The 16,525-nt window shown below is 42.5% G+C and overlaps 1 protein-coding gene across 18 annotated transcripts in view; it reads left to right on the top strand.

Moving 5' to 3' along the window:
* Positions 14,726-16,525, top strand: part of DLG1 (discs large MAGUK scaffold protein 1) — a 264,950-nt gene continuing 263,150 nt past the window's right edge. For 8 of the 18 annotated variants that reach the window (XM_021070092.1, XM_021070099.1, XM_021070098.1 and 5 more), the window contains exon 1: positions 15,720-16,102. The gene's annotated coding sequence lies outside the window, so the exon portion shown is untranslated. The other 10 variants (XM_021070104.1, XM_021070109.1, XM_021070108.1 and 7 more) reach the window with 7 other exon arrangements.

The raw sequence follows: 16,525 nt of genomic DNA on the forward strand, positions 1-16,525 counted from the left end.
CACCGTGCCTCACTGGATTTCCCAGAGTTCCTTGCTGCTTTTCTCCTCCTCTTTCCAGCCTGTAAATTAGTTCCACTTTTCTTCCTTGGCTAATTTATCCTTCAGGGCTCAGCCTGGGATTTGTTTTCTCATCACATATCACATTATACTTGTTATCTATATTGACTTCCTTCATTTAACCACAAGTTCCTTGAGGGTGAGAACTTGGGTCATTTTCCCCTGTGTAACCACAGTGCCTGGAACATAATAGGTGCTGTTAAATATTGCGCTCGAATTGAAATGACCTATTGAAGAATTAAGGCTTTCTTGTTGCTAATGCTTTCACATTTCATTTCCTATTTGAAGGGGAGCAACCTTTTTACAGACAGCTGAGTTTGATGCATTGACCAACCTCTAGGACCTCCAGAGACCCAGCCTCCTTCTAAAACCACCAAAGGTGCTATCCATTGGCCCCACCCCCAAGAGCATCCTGTATCAGGCCCCTTGGACAGAAGAGGCAGCAGGACTAAAGCAATTCTCTGCTGCCAGCACTGCCTGTGGGTTGGCTAAGGTCTTTGCTATCCTATAATAAACCCCCTGATCATCACTTCTTCAGAAATCTATCTTTTATATTTAAGAAGACCATGGTTATGAATTTTAAAGTAGTCCCCTCCTTGAGTATGGGGGATTCTAGGATAGGAGCTTTCTCTGAAGAGGAGTTTCCCTCACTCACTCCTACACCGTCTTCTCTCCATGATCAAATTTAAAAGGCATTCAACAAGATTCTGTGCTCAGAGCCCAACATGCAGAACCATTTTGTTGACAAGCCAAGTGGTTCATCTTTGGAGAAGAGCTCTAATGACCCCCAGTAACTTGTTTTCCTCAAGTGATTCTAGCCTAAGAAAGGACATATCAGTAGGTTGACCTCAGAGTCAGCCTGGACTGAGCTTGACCCTAACCTGATTTGAACTTCCTGGCACCTTGGACCAGAAGAGCACCAGTCACACCCAAGTTTCCAGTATAAGGTCACAACACAAAGAAGGGATTCCAAAGCACTGATCCAAAGAGATCTTCCTGAATGCTGTATTGTTTGAGTCTTTACTCTTTCCCGATTTGTTCACAATTAACTTGCAAAGCTAAGTGTCAACAGACAGCTTCATGAAGAGATAATGAAACCTAGAGACCAATTATAAGAGTTGTATATTCTTGCAACCTTTCCTTGGAAGTTTCTCCAAATTAAGCCACTAGCTGCACTTCTTTCTGCTCCAATGCAGAGTCACCAAACTGTGGAACAAGAGTGATACACCAAACAAACTTTGCCATTTTTTTCTGGTGCTTCATTTAACTAGCTTATGCCTCAGAGTACAGCTATTACAATGACATTATCCTTCTAATGAGCAATGGTGCAATGCTTTCCTAATGATAGTACCTAAAATTATGCAGTGTTTAAAAGTCACCACGACTTTAGGGAATTCTCACTAATTTTTCTATTGCAAATATCATAGTCATATTCAAAATGAATGAATGTAATTATTTTGGTGCTTTTTTTACACTTTTAATTCTTTTAATAAATCATGGCTTCCCAAAGGAAAAGGCAGAGTTCATTAGCAAGGCTAATGAAAATGTCATTTTCAGTAAAATTTACCAGAGTATCATTCCCTGGAGCAAAATGTTTTCAGATGCTCTGTTTGCCAACTTTACTAATGAAAAACTTTGTGGTCTGGTATAGTAAATTGAGTATAATTGAGAGAGAGAGAGAGGAACAATCATCCTTAGACAAGTAATTAGATAATTTTAAAAAATGACTAAAACCTTCAGGAGTACTAAGTACTAAAGTATTTTTAAAATTAGATTAGCATGAAAAATTATTAGTAGTATTTTTTATGCTATTATGTTCATTGTGGAGGCCTTCTCTTCATTCACGTTTAACCAAGGAACTTTGAGAGGTTTGAAGTAAATTGTTTGACTGCTATAGACCATAACAATGACTCAGATTCAAATTTCCAACTCCCAAGGCTTCAGCTCAGTAGTTTCTTTCTTCCTCCCTCCCTCCCTTCCTTCCTTTCTGTCTTTCTTTTTCCATTTTTAAAGTTTTATTGAAGAATAGTTGATTTACAATGTTGTGATAATTTGCAATGTGAAACAAAGTGATTCAGTTACACATGTACACGCATATATTCTTTCTCAGTTTCTTTTCCTACATAAACCATCACAGAATATTGGGTAGAGTTTCCTGTGCTATACAGCAGGTCCCTGTTGGCCAGTCATTCTATATACCTCAGTGTGCATATGCCAAACCCAAACCTGGAGTCCATCCCGCCTGCCCCCTCAAGTAGTTTCCTTCTTAAACGAGTTTCTTCTAATTGTAGAAAAACTCAATTTATTTTAGTGGCTGGCTCATACTAACATAATACATATTAGATGAACCTCATAAATGAAGCTTTTATTGAAGTAGTAGACTAAGCAGTTATTCTGTTATCATTTTTACTCCTTACAGGAACGTTTTCTTGTCATTATGGAAACAAATAATGACCACTTGAATGAGAACAGTGGCTTTTTATTCAGGGTTTGCTATAGTGCAAGATCAGCCACTATCTCTCGTTTGGCATAGACTCAGAGGCAGGCAGAGGAATAAGAAATCTTTGTAGTTTAAAAAAAAAAAAAAGTCAGGTATGCTCTGATTGGAGGTTGTTGACACAGGAAAGCTGGAGGTGGGATAACCAGCAGGACAATTTATGTGATTGATTTGAGGAGTATGTTTGGTTTTCTCTGGTTAGTCCTAAGTTAGAGGCAAGGGCAAAATGTATGTAAGCTGGCAGTCATTAACCAAGTCCTGATCATTCTGGGCCAATTGCTGCAGAGGTTGTGGTTGGCTCCCTGGCCTGGTTGCTAAAGAGTTTGTGGATCAGAGACTATTGTCATATATAGTCTAGCCAATATCTGTGTACGTGTTCAGTCTCTCATCATAGATAGTGATCAGTTTCTTGAATTCCTTTCTCACCTCCATTTCCTTTGAAAAATCAAAATACTCCTGCAAAGGAGTTTACCAAGTTATTAAAATACACTCTTTTTTTGTGTGTGTGTGTGTGTTTTTAGGGCCACAGCCATGGCATATGGAAGTTCCCAGGTTAGGGGTTGAATTGGAGCTACAGCTGCCAACCTACGCTACAGCCACAGCAACACGGGATCTGAGCTGCATCTGTGAGCTACACTACAGCTCACGGCAACGCCAGGTCCTTAAACCACTGAGTGTCTCTTTTCTGTTGTGTCACAATGGGAATGTCATAAAATACACTTTTAAAGAGTGAGTCAGTGGAGAAGGGTGGGAATGGAAGATGAGTTTTACTTTTAAGTATGTATGCTTCTATTGTTTGCAGTTTTGTTTTTTAACCATAAATAGCTATTAGTTGCATAATTTTTTAAATTGTACATTTGTTTTAAAATATACCCTTAGGAGTTCCCATCGTGGCTCAGTGGTTAATGTATCCGACTAGGAACTATGAGGTTGTGGGGTCGATCCCTGGCCTCTCTCAGTGGGTTAAGGATCCGGTGTTGCCGTGAGCTGTGGTGTAGGTCACAGATGCAGCTTGGATCCCACACTGCTGTGGCTCTGGTGTAGGCCGGCAGCTGTAGCTCCTATTAGACCGCTAGCCTGGGAACCTCCATATGCTGTGAGAGTGGCCTTAGAAAAGGCAAAAAGACAAAAAATAAAATAAAATAAAATAAACCCTTAAAAAAGCATCAGCAAATAAGCTAAGGCATGCTAATATTTTAATACTGGATGCTAATAAGCAGTGATTTTACTTGTGATGGGGGGGCAGAAATGAAGTGTCTTCTATTTGTTTCCAGAAATCCTAGGCACTCACACACATATTAAGTTGGAAAGGTTCTGAGAAGTATATAAAATTATCTACAAGCAGAACCATATTTAAAATTTTCTGGAGAAAATATTAAAGGCCCCCTAGAAAAGAATGCACTCTTGTCATTTTGGCTTCATAATGACCACACCCTCCGGCCATTTCGGTCTCCAGCAGCAACTGTGGAGTTATCAGATTCCTTACGTTTACATTTAGCAATGGAATTTTGCTTAAGGGTTCAATGTGCATCACCTAATTTCTCTAATAATTTTTAAAATGATCTTTATTTTTGATAGAATTATTTCATGCAAATAGTTTTTAAAAGTAAAACTGCTAAAAGTTCTACAGCAATAATAAAAAAATACAAGTTCTTTGTCATCTCCTCACCCTTCTACTGTTTCCATCCTACTCTGGAGAAAAATCTTCAATTCTTTTAGCTGTTTCTTCTGGAATTTTTTCTATGTTATTTGGTAGTTGAAATCATCAATTAACTTTCTATTACCTATGTATGATTTATCTGAAACCGTTGACTTATTGATGGCTATCCCGCTCTTACAAGTGTATTTCTTGGAGCTCTTGTTGTGGCTCAGCGGTTAATGGACCCAATAAGTATCCATGGGGATGCAGGTTGGATCCCTGGCCTTGCTTAGTGGGTTAAGGATCCAGCGTTGCCATGAGCTATGGTGTAGGTCACAGATGCGGCTCAGATCCCATGTTGCTGTGGCTGTGGTGTAGGCCAGCTGCTGCAGCTCTGATTCAACCCCTAGCCTGGGAACTTCCATATGCTGACAGTGTGACCCTAAAAAGAAAAAAAAGAAAAAAAAATTCTATCTCTCTTTTTTGTTTATGTTAAATTAGTTTTCATTACTATATTATGTTTTCATTACTAGGACTACAGCAACATTATACTTTTGAGCCAAATAGTACATAGTGATATTTTCTTTCTTCCTTTCCACCTCCCTCCTCCCTTCCTTCTTTTCCTTTCCTTTCTTTCCTCTGTTTTGTTTTGTTTTTTTTCTTTTTAAGGCTGCACCTGGAGCATATGGAAGTTCCCCATCCAGGGTTGAATTGGAGCTGCAGCTATGGCCTATGCCACAGCCATGGCAACACTGGATCCTTAATCCATTGAGCAAGGCCAGGGATTGAATCCGCATCCTCACACAGACAATGTCAGGTCTTTAACCTGCTGAGCCACAATAGGAACTCCAATATTTTCTTTCTTACATAACTTATTTTCCTGGAGTTAATAGATGTTTTTCATTTGTTTAGTTTTCTTCCAACATCTTAAGTTTTCCCAACCCCTCCAACAGCTCTGAAAAATTTTTGATAAAATTTTCCATGTAATCAAAACTATCAATTAGTTTACCAGTTCCATGTCTGTTTTAGACTGCATTGATCCTGAGGTCCTCCAACCTTCTAATCTGTACTGTTTCCTTTCAAAATCCTGCCCCACAGCTGTTGTCCTGAAATTGTCTTCAGCCAGAATCCTGGGAATTCCTTTCATCTATTCCACGTTTGATCCTGTGTCTTGGCTCCCACATTTCCTGTTTTGGTTTATGTCCTTGTTTTGCTGAAGCACATCTATCTAGAAGCCTCTTGAGAAATCATGCATGGGAGATAAATTTTTTGAGATAGTGAAAAAAAATTGTTTTTAAATTTTACCCAGAGTGGTAATCTGGTTAGACATATGATCCTGAGGAAAAGTAAATTTTCCTTAGAATTTTAAATGCATTGTTTAACTATCTTCTAACTTCCAAAGTTATTAAAATTCTGATGCCAGTCTGATTTCCAATTCTTAGTATGTGGACTGTTCTTTCTCTCTGGAAGCATTCAGGATCTACGTTACATTTTCCACATTCTAAAATACTATAAAATACTATAATATTGTGATGATAATTGTACAACTATAAATGTAATAAATTCATTGAGTAATAAAAAAATAAAATAAAATACCATAATAATGTAGTTTGGGTGGGTCTTTTTACCTTCATTAATCTTGATGATCAGTAGGCCTTTTTTGATGTGTAGATTCTTGTCTTTCAATTCTGATAAATTTCTTGCTTTATTTATTAGTTTCTTTCCCTTATTTTGTTAATGTCATATTATTTACTCAATTTTCTCCCTTGGCCTCTCTTATGGAATATCTATTATTTGATGATTCTTGTTTACCAAACTTCTCATTTGCCTATATTTTCTTTCTCGTTTTTCATCTTTTTTCCCTTTTTTCTTTCTTTCTGGCAATTTACTTGACCTTATCTTCCAAACTTTTATTGGGTTTTGCATTTTGTTTTCAAATTTTTCATTTAATTGTAATTTTTATTACTATTACTTTTTGTCTTTTGCTTTTTGGGGGGCGCATCCGAGGCATGTGGAGTTTCCCAAGCTAAGGGTTGAATTGGAGCTTCAGCCACTGGCCTACACCGCAGCCACAGCAAACGCGGGTTCCGAGCCATGTCTGCAACCTACACCACAGCTCACGGCAATGCTGGATCCTTAACCCACTTAGGAGGCCAGGGATCGAACCCGCATCCTCATGGATGCTAGTTGGGTTCTTTAACCCCTGGGCCACAACAGGAACCCCCAAATTTTTAATTTTAAATTCTTTTCTACCTTTTTGTTTATAGTTTCCACTTCATCGATTCAGTATCTTCTCTGAGGATGTCAATGATAATTTCTTGATTTTCCCTGTTTTCCTTTCATCTGAGCTCCTGTTTTCTTTGAGTTTTTTTTCCCCCTTAGTTTGACTATTTTTTGTCTCCATCCTTCATGATGGAGACATTACCCAAATGTCTCCCTGGTACCCTCTTTCTGGTGAAAACTGAGCTTACTGGAAGTTCTGTGTACATGAGAAGGGATTTTTTTTTAGGGCCTTACCTGTGGCATATGGAAGTTCCTAGGCTAGGGTTCAAATCAGAGCTGCAGCTTCTGGGCCACACCACAGCCACGGCAAGGCCAGATCTGAGCTGCTTCTGCAACCTACTCCACAGCTTGTGGTGGTGCTGGATCCTTAACCCACTGAGTGAGGCCAGGGATTGAACCTGCATCCTCATGGATACTAGTCAGGTTCTTAACCCACCGAGCCACAACAGGCTTTACCCCTTAGCCTTCTGCCATCAACCATAACCCTCAAACCCAGGCAGCTACTAATATCCTTTCTGTGTGTATAGATTTGCCTATTTTGGACATTTCATATAAATGCAAACATACAATATATGGTCATTTATATAACTGACTTCTTTTAATATTTTCAAAGAGCACAACTATATATAATATATATGTATATTATATGTATATATCATTTCTTCTTTTCTTTTTATTGCTAAATAATACACTGTATAGATAAACCATATTTTATTAATCCATTCATCAGTTCATGGACTTTTAGGTTGTTTGCACTTTTGGGCTGTTGTGGATACTGATGCTATGACCATTTGTGTACAGTTTTTGTGTAGATATGTTTTCAATTCTCTTTGGTGTATACTTGGGAGGGGAATTGTTGTGCCATATAATAACTCTGTGTTTAACCATTTGAGAAACTGCCAGACTTTTCTGAAGTGGCTCCACCATTTTACATTCTGCCCCCAGGAATGTATATGGGTTCTGATTGATCCATATCCTAAGTAGCACTTTTTATAATAATAGGTGTATCTTAACAGATGTGTCTTTTTTTTTTTTTTTTTTTTTGGTCTTTTTGCGTTTTCTTGGGCCACTCCCACGGCATATGGAGGTTCCCAGGCTAGGGGTTGAATCGGAGCTGTAGCCACTGGCCCACGCCAGGGCCACAGCAGCGCTGATCCGAGCCGCGTCTGGGACCTACATCACAGCTCACGGCAACACCGGATCCTTAACCCACTGAGCAAGGGCAGGATCGAACCCGCAACCTCATGGTTCCTAGTCGGGTTCGTTAACCACTGAGCCACAACGGGACCTCCGATGTGTCTTTTTAATTACAGTCATCCCGGTGGGTGTTAAGCTGTATTTCATTGTAGTTTTGATTTTCTGATGGTTTAGCCTAATTTTTAGAGGCCAACTATATCTATTGGTGATTTTTTCTTGGGCAATCCTGTTTTTTTAATAAAAATTTTGTCTGAAGAACATCTGCCCAGCTATGGCTCCTGGATCGAGGAAGAGGAAGGGGCTGCTGAGGAGGAATCTCTGTGTTCAGTGTGCAGGTTTCCCTTAGTTTCCTGGGTTTTTTTTGGGGGGGGGTTTCCTTTTCTTTTGGTCTTTTGTCTATTTAGGGCCTCACCCATGGCATATGGAGACTCCCAGGCTAGGGGTGAATTGGAGCTGCTGCCACCGGCTTATGCCACAACCATAGCAACGTGGGATGTGAGCCGTGTCTGCAACCTACACCACAGGTCACGGCAACGCCAGGTGCCTAACCCACTGATCGAGGCCGGGGATCAAACCTGCATCCTCATAGATGCTAGTCGGGTTCGTTAAGCATTGAGCCACGATGGGAACTCAGGTTTCTTGTCTTGACTACTGTAACTCACCACCACCTTCTTCTGTGTCTAGTGTCCCCAAATTTAAAACCTCTGTTTTTCTCCAGTGAATAAAACTCTTATCGTTTGGAGTAATAGGAGAAGATGGTCACTACCTGAGTGTGTGGGAACCTAGCATCTAACTTCTCCTTGTGTAGGTATTTAGCCATTTTCCTTTTTTCAGCTCCCACCCCACCATACCTAGCTGTACCTCATCTTCAATGGTATCTGGAATGTCTATTTCTTTGGCTCTTTTAGGGTTCTTCAAGAGAATTGTACCTGCTTTTTTTAGTTTTAAATTTTTAATCTTAAAATTGTGGCTCAGTGGGTAAAGAACTCAACATAGGTGTCTGTGAGGATTGGGGTTTGATCCCGGGCCTCATTTAGTGGATTAAGTATCCTGTGTTGCCACAAGCTGAGGCATAGGTTGCAGATGCAGCTCAGATCTTGTGTTGCTGTGGCTGTGGCATAAGCCTGCAGCTGCAGCTCCAATTCAGCCGCTAGTGTGGGAACTTTCATGTGCTGTAGGAACAGCCCTAAAAGGAAAAGAGGAAAAAAAAAGACAAACATTTCAAATATTTACAAAAATACAGAGGATAAATAGAATGAACGATCTTGTATTTACCATACAGAATCAATATGTTCATACATCTCTCTTTTTAAAAAAATATTTTTGTTTGTTTGCTTGTTTTTTTCCAGGGCTGCACTCACAGCACATGGAAATTCCCTGGCCAGGGTTCAGATGGGAGCTACAGCTGGTGGCCTACACCACAGCCACAGCAACGCAGGATCCAAGCCACCTTTGAGACCCACACCAGAGCTCATAGCAACTCTGGATCCTTAACCCACTGAGCGAGGCTAGGGATCAAACCTGCATCTTCATGGATCCCAGTCGGGTTTGTTAACCACTGACCCACCAAGGGAATGCCCCATCTCTCTCTCTTACACACACACACACACACACACACACACACACACACACACATACACACACATTTTTTTCCCTACTTGTTTTTTTCCTTTGGTTTTTTTTTTTTTTTTTTTTGGTATTTTCCACTCCTCCAACCCCCAGCCCAAGCAGTGGAATTTAACCAATTCTCCAACTACTTTCTGTCTTGATGGGGGTTACTAGGCACTCTTATTTTCATTGAGGATGGAGAAACAAGTTTCTTTTTGTTCCAATATTTTGGGAGTTATTTTCTGAGAGAAAAATGAATAGAGACATGGCTTTATTCTGTTCCCCTGAACCCAACCTTCTCTAAATTATTATGGTAACATTTCTTACCTAATATCTGCTACTTCCTTATTCTCAAATTACTTTATTCATCTTCATAAGCAATTGATAATGTCCCTCCCCCATTTAATTCTTGTTTTAATTCTTGGTTAATTTAGTTATTGTTTGGTTGTCTTTCACCCACTTTGGACTTGGCTTCATTTATTCATATGGTGATTTGCAATCTGAAATGATTTCCAACTTGGGGAAGTTTTACAGGTTTTTTTAAAAAAGCATATTTGGAAGTTTCCTCAACTGTAACCCAATTTATTTATGAAAAGTAGAAGTTGTTTTGATCACAAATCTCAGTTGGAAAAATTACCCTTTGGAAGAAAATAATCTAATTTAGAGGAAATTTAAATAGAAAGTAAGATTTAAATGATTATTTATCTTCATCGTTCTGGTGAGCTTAAAATAAAAGGAAATAATAAAAGAATTTGGGGTTACCCAACAAGAGGAACAGGAAAATTACAGTTCTAGCCATTGCCATTTCCCAAAAATGAAAGACTGGCACAGAAAGCTTCTGGAAATCTGTGGTAGTATTTTGTGCTAAAGGAGATTGGTCACTGGGATTCAATCCATGTCCAATTATGAAGAACATTTGGATTCCTTTACTTATCAGAATTCTATTAGCCAAGCCACATCTCAGAAATGGAATACAAATGACTTCCTAAAATTCTAGTAGTGTTTCTTCAAATTCCAATTTGAAGGACAATCTGATCAGGGCTCCTACCCAGAGACCCGTGTCTTTGAATAGACACGGGTAATCCTCTTGACTGAGAGTGGGGTGAGAAGGCTGTCTCACGTAAAAAGATTTGTGTATAAGCCTAAGGATTTCAATATGGGATCCTACAGGTTCTCTCAGTACCCTCCAGTTTTTCACAAAGTAGAAAGGGAACTTTGGATAAACTTAGAAAGGTTGCTTTAGAAAACATTACTAATTCCCACTCCCCTTCCCCACCAAGAGGAAAATTCATCATTCCTGAAATACAAGTAGCATTTTGCTTCAGGGAAAAGTCTTTTGATAATTGGGTGCTGATACTGTCTGGGAGCTCTTCTGTCTGTCATATAAGAGGATAGCACTAAACGGTGGCTCAGGGTCCTTCCAGATTGGATGCCCCATATATCTGTGAAACCTCTCATTAATATTCAAGGGTACTTGTCAGGGTAAAGGAAGGAGAGAAGGAAGCAACAGAGCGTTTTAAATAAACCCCTTGCATTAAAAAAAAACACAACACTTTATTTAGTCTAAACATATGATTAGGGTGTGGATATTTATTTCTTTGTGGTCAGAGGTGACACTCCTATTTGCATCAAAATTATTTCCACTGTTAAAAGCATTCGAAAATATTATCAATAGGTAGCACACTAGCCTATTGCTTGAGTTTTATTATCAGAATCTCTCTGTGTCTCTCCTTTCTTTTCTTTTAGTATCTCTCTATCTTTATGACTCTATCTCCAATCTGTCTCACATACCTGCTGCCTGCCCCAGCACATACACAGTGGTTGGTTGGTTGGTTTGTTGTAAGAAAGAGTCAAGCAGAGAAAAGGCAACATAGTCTAATGGAAAAAAACAATGAACTAATTGTCAGTTAGCTGTGCTGTCTTGGACTGGGTTATTTATTTCCTTCTTCCTCAGTGTTCTCCTCTGCAAAGTAGGAGATCATAAGTAGTAAGTTTATCTCATAGGTTTCTATGAGAGACTACAATGAGTTAAATCTGTCTTTGAATACCATGTGAAGGGCTATAGCAGTATAAATACAGTTTAAATGGGAGAAGTTGTTAGCCAATCCCCACTTAGGAACCCATTACAGCATAATATAGAAACTTGAGGCCTGAGTTCAGTGCCTAATTGTCATGGAGGTGGGCAACTGTCCACACTTTAAAGGGAATTGGTTTTAACTTGTACCTTTTATTCTGGTAAGAATTATCTTTGCAGAAGGAGGTCAGTCTCATTACTGCCTAAACTAGACAGAATGGATTCTAGATAAAATGGAACTAATACTATGGTAGGGGCAGATGTTTCAAGCGCTTAGAACTGTGGTCTCGAAGGTCAAAGACCCAGTCTTCTGTCCCAGGTATCTACCTCCCTGTGACAAAAAAAATTCTGGCTGGACTCTTTCAGCCTCAGCTTGATGGGAAACTCCCACCACCTCAGGACAGTCTTTGGAATTTTGGACATTTCTGACACATTTCATTAAAGAAGAAACTTTTGTGCTCTTACAATGTTCATCCTTTAGTTTTAGTCCTGTCCCCTGGATACATAGTCTAAGCCTGTTTGAAGATTAAAGTCAAGCTTCCTAAAGCCCTCTCTTTTTTGAGAGAAATGACCCTAAATTCTTCCATTGTTCCCCTTCGGGTTAGGTTTCACATCCCTGATTGCTCTGGGTCTCTCTTCTTTCCAGATGCTGATTAATCTAGATCCTTCTTAAGGTGTGCTGCCAAGAAATGCTCCCTGAGCTCTTCCTGGAGGTCTAAACCAGCAGGGTCACTACCATCATTCTCAGCGCTGTTCCTCTTATGGCAGCCCAAGTTGGCATAAGTGTTTTTGACAGCATCAAGTCCTTTCCTCTTAGTGATTGCTTTGGCATAGGCAGCACACTGCCACTCTGCCAGAGTGAGAGCAAAAGATGCAGTAGAGTCTGGCAGAACCCAAGTACCTTTACAGAAATTAGCCTGGGCACCTGGATGGGGCAGAGGACAGAGACAGAGATGTGAAGCTCTAAGGGTGGCTTGGGTAGAAGGATTATTGGGAAGAGGAGGTTAAAACTGAGAAACAATATTTTTTGAGAATCAAATCTCTGACATTTCTATTGAAGAATGGGAGATTTGAGACTTTCCCTGTGGTCCTTTGACTCCTAAGCCTTTTAAGCTATTTGAAAGGCAAGTTAACTAGGAGCTGGGAAAAAATACATACATATATATATAATTATTATTATTATTGTTTTTGCTTTTTAGGGTCGCACCCACGGCATATGAAAGTTCCCAGGCTAGGGGTTGAATTGGAGCGACAGCTGCTGGCCTACACCACAGCCACAGCAATGTGGGACCCAAGCCACTTCTGAGACCTACACCACAGCTCACAGCAATGCCGGATCCTTAACCCACTTAGCGAGGCCAGGGATCAAACCTGCAACCTCATGGTCACTGACTAGTGTAATCAGATTCATTTCTGCTGAGCCACAATGGGAATTCCCATTTTTATTATTATTTTTAATGAGGAGGTTGGAAAATAGTCAGATCTTGTATTGGATCTTAGCGGATGGCAGCTGCACCCTGCATAAAATAAGGAAGACTTCAAGGAAATAAAAGCTGTTTGGAAAAGTCCAGATGCCATTGCTGTATGTAATGTGGTAGCCAGCGTCTTTGAAAGCACTTCATGATTCTTACCTCCTGGTATCTTGAGGCTGACCTAAGTAACCAATAAGAGGATATTACAGAAATGATGGAATGTTACTTCTGAGATTAGGTCATGAAAGATGTTGTGGCTGTTGCCTTGCTCTCTTGGAAAACTTGCTCTGGAGGAAGCCAGCCACCATGTCATGACGACATTCAAACTCTAAAGACAAAACTTCTTGGTGAGAAACTGAGGCCTCCTGTCAACAGTCAGAATTGGCATATTGGAATAGCCATACACCCATACTGGAAGAGCCTCCTTTAATCCCAGTTAAGCTTTCAGATGACTGTAGTCCTGGTAGACAACTCGACTACAGTTTCTTGAGACCACAACAGAACCATCCAGCTAAGGCTCTCCTGAAATTCTGATGCACAGAAACTGTGAGATGATGTTTATTGCTGTTTTAGTTATTGAGGAACTGAGTCTTAAGCTGCTAAGCTTTAAGGAATTTGTTATGCAGCTCTAGGTAAGTGATACGTACGGATGGATAGAAAGGAGGAATAAAGATTAAAGGCCCCTCATTCTGAGCCTGAACTTGTCTTCACCCCCAGTGGTGGAACAAGGGCTAGCTGCATTCATGTCCATTCTGGACACAGCTGACCACATAGGGCTAGGAGATGACAAGAAGGAAGGGCTTTGTGCCCTCGTCTCCTTTTCCTTCTCCCCCTCCTCTTTGTTTTTAGGGGAGGACTAGGAAGACATTGAGAACTTGTACAAATTTTGTTTTTGACTTTTCAGCGGCCCCTGGAAAAACCTGCACTGGCCTTTATCCATTTGTTATTAGGCTGTGGGTCCTGAGAGCAGGGCTTGGATCTCTGTTTTTATCTCCATTTCCTGAACAATGGATGAACAGTGGGTGAAATCCCTTCCTCCTTCTCCTAAATTCTGAAGATATTCCATTCTTAGAATAGTTCCTTAAATGGAACCCTTTCATTCGCAGTTCCTCAATGAAGTCTTGATAGCCATCAGCCATTTTCACTATTAACTCTCCCCACCATTTTACTATTTTCAAAAATCCCTCTATTTAAGCTCCTTACTTTTAAGAGCTTCCTTTTGCTTTTCCATCCCATTTCTTCTTTGTAGTGTTGCTTTACCTGTTGCTCAAACTTCCATGATGCAGGAGACCATAGATTTGCTGCCAGTACCAGCATACTACTATCAAGTTGTCAAAAATCGCAGTGGAAGGAGCCCTGGACTGGAGCTAGGTGAGCTAATTCTGGGCTGCTGCCGCTGATTAGCCTATATTCTTGGGCAAATTGCTTCCCTACCCTGGACCTCTGTTTCCTTATCTTAAACTGAGAGAGTGGGTCAAGTTAGGATTCCAAGGTGCATTCCAAAAGTGAAACTCTGTGGTCAGCAAACCTCTAAACAACTGTTACACTACAAGTCTCCCCGGACTTCCCTTTATTGGCCCAAGGGTACTGTCTCAGTGAAAGGCTATCAGGTTTGCTGGAAAGAGACTTTCGATTTGAAAGACATGATCTCTGTATTTCCAGTTTTGTCACTAATTCTGGGCAAACTTAAGCAGATTCTTCTCTCTGCACCTCAGAGCAGGGAGGTAGGTCCCTGTTACGCGGAAGAGGCTCGAAGATCTGGGAGTGACTTAGAGAGGTTTTCCGGATTCTCTTTCGACAACTTGAGTGGCTCAGGCAGGGAGCGTGGTCCCGGCCCTCCCATAGTCCCGCTCCCAGGTGTAATCGAAACTTAAACTAGCCGTGCCTGCCAAGTTGCGGCTCGGCTGCGGTAGCTACAGGTGAGCTATTAAAGGCGCCGCCAGAGATTGGGGCTGATGACTAGGCGGAGGTTGCAGGCAAGGGGGAATGAATGAGTGAGTGAAAAAGAACGAATTTTCTCTTCCCATTCTTAAATGCCTTTATACTTGGAATTAATCACATAGACTTAAAAATGCTCCAATAAAACCCTCAAATTCCTATCAAATTAACGAATATCCCTATTTTACCTGCCCTTCTTTCAGTCCCCCCCCCAACTTTTACTGAGGGACTAATAGTAACTTTAAAAAAATTATTACAAAGTGTATGAGTGCAGAGACGGCGCGCCCCCCCGCCCAAACTCCTTCCTTTTCCTCCCTCCTGCGGTGGGTGGGTGGCGGATTCGACCCCTCCCCGAGCACGCTTTTCCAGGTTGGGGATCCACCTCCGGGGGCTCCAAGTACTATCTCCTGCCCAGGAATTGAAAACAGCACGTGCTTAGTGAGATTAAAGGATGTCTCGGAATGTGTGTCTTGGATCTGGTGTAGGTGAGGTTAGGTCTTTCCACACCCTGACCCTTCCGGGCCTGGCGCGCCACTTGCTTAGAAACGCTGGACACACCGGCGGGTTTGGGCGAAGAGAAGGAGGGGTAGAGGCGGGCTCTTCCAGGCCCCCCAGACCACCTGTAGAGTCTGTTTGTCAACTCCTTTGTCCTCAGAGCCACTTCGATGGCCTCCCCCTTTAAACGAAGAGGTTTGCTTAGACGCTCCCCGGGCCCCTTTCGCGTTCCCCACCCCGCTCCAGGCCCTCCTCCCCCTTCCAACCCAAAGGTAGCACAGCGGAGAGCCCCGGGCTCCGCGCGAGCCGCCTCCTCACTTCCCATTGGCTGAGAGCGCCGGGAGAGCGGTCACGTGGGGGCGCGGCAGTTCAGCTTCAGGGCCGCCATCTTGGCGGAAAGTTTGGGGGGAGAGCGGTTGGGGGCGCGGAAGGAGGCGAGGTTCCGGGGGTGGGGCGGCCAGGAGCCGAGCGGGCGAGCGGGCTAGCGGGCCGCGGCGAGTGAGTAGGCACCAGCGGCGGCGGCGGCGGAGGAGGAAGAGGCCGTGGGGGTGCGGCAACCGAGGGGAGCTCCTCCCCCGTTCCCTCACCCCTCTCTGCTTAGCTCCGCGAGCCCCGGGCGGGGCGGGGGGACGTGGAGCGGGGCAGGGCGGGGGAGCCGCCCCGAGACCGGCCGGAGCGCACCGCTGCTCGGAGCGCACGGCACTGGCAGGAACTTTGTGGCGGCGCCGCAGGTGTGGGGGCCCGCGGAGGTGTGCATGTGGGTCGCGAGGGCGTCGCGGAGAGCGGCCGCTTCCCTGTCTGGACCCTGCTGGAGTAGCTCGGAGGAAGCGAGCTGGAGACAGGCAAGCGAGAGGAGGGGTCCGGGCAGGGCGGGGTGATCAGTCCAGCTGGCCCCTTCTCTGAGCGCTTTACGGCCGCCTCTGGCTTAGGGGCCAAGGGTCGGAGCGACTTCCTCACCCTTCCAGTAGTAGGTGAGAACTATGCACGCTTCTGCCGGGAGAGGGGTGGCCCCATGTCTGGGCATTTAGTGCTCTCTTGAGAGGGAGCAGCTTTCGAGGAGAATTTTGAAGCTTCTGTCAGCTCTTAATTTGCAGGGGTACCCACCGTAGTTTAAAGCTTTCTAGATTGACTGACACTGCTGGGTTTTGAGGTTCTTCTTTTCACTTAGGAAAACTTTGCCAGGTGGGCTTTTCAAATGGGGCTGGGGGGTTTTCGATTTGAGAGTTAGGGGGAAATGCTAATTTAACCACGATTCTCTTCTTTAG

This window comes from Sus scrofa, chromosome 13, assembly GCF_000003025.6.
Source record: "Sus scrofa isolate TJ Tabasco breed Duroc chromosome 13, Sscrofa11.1, whole genome shotgun sequence".
Taxonomy (NCBI): Eukaryota; Metazoa; Chordata; class Mammalia; order Artiodactyla; family Suidae; genus Sus; species Sus scrofa.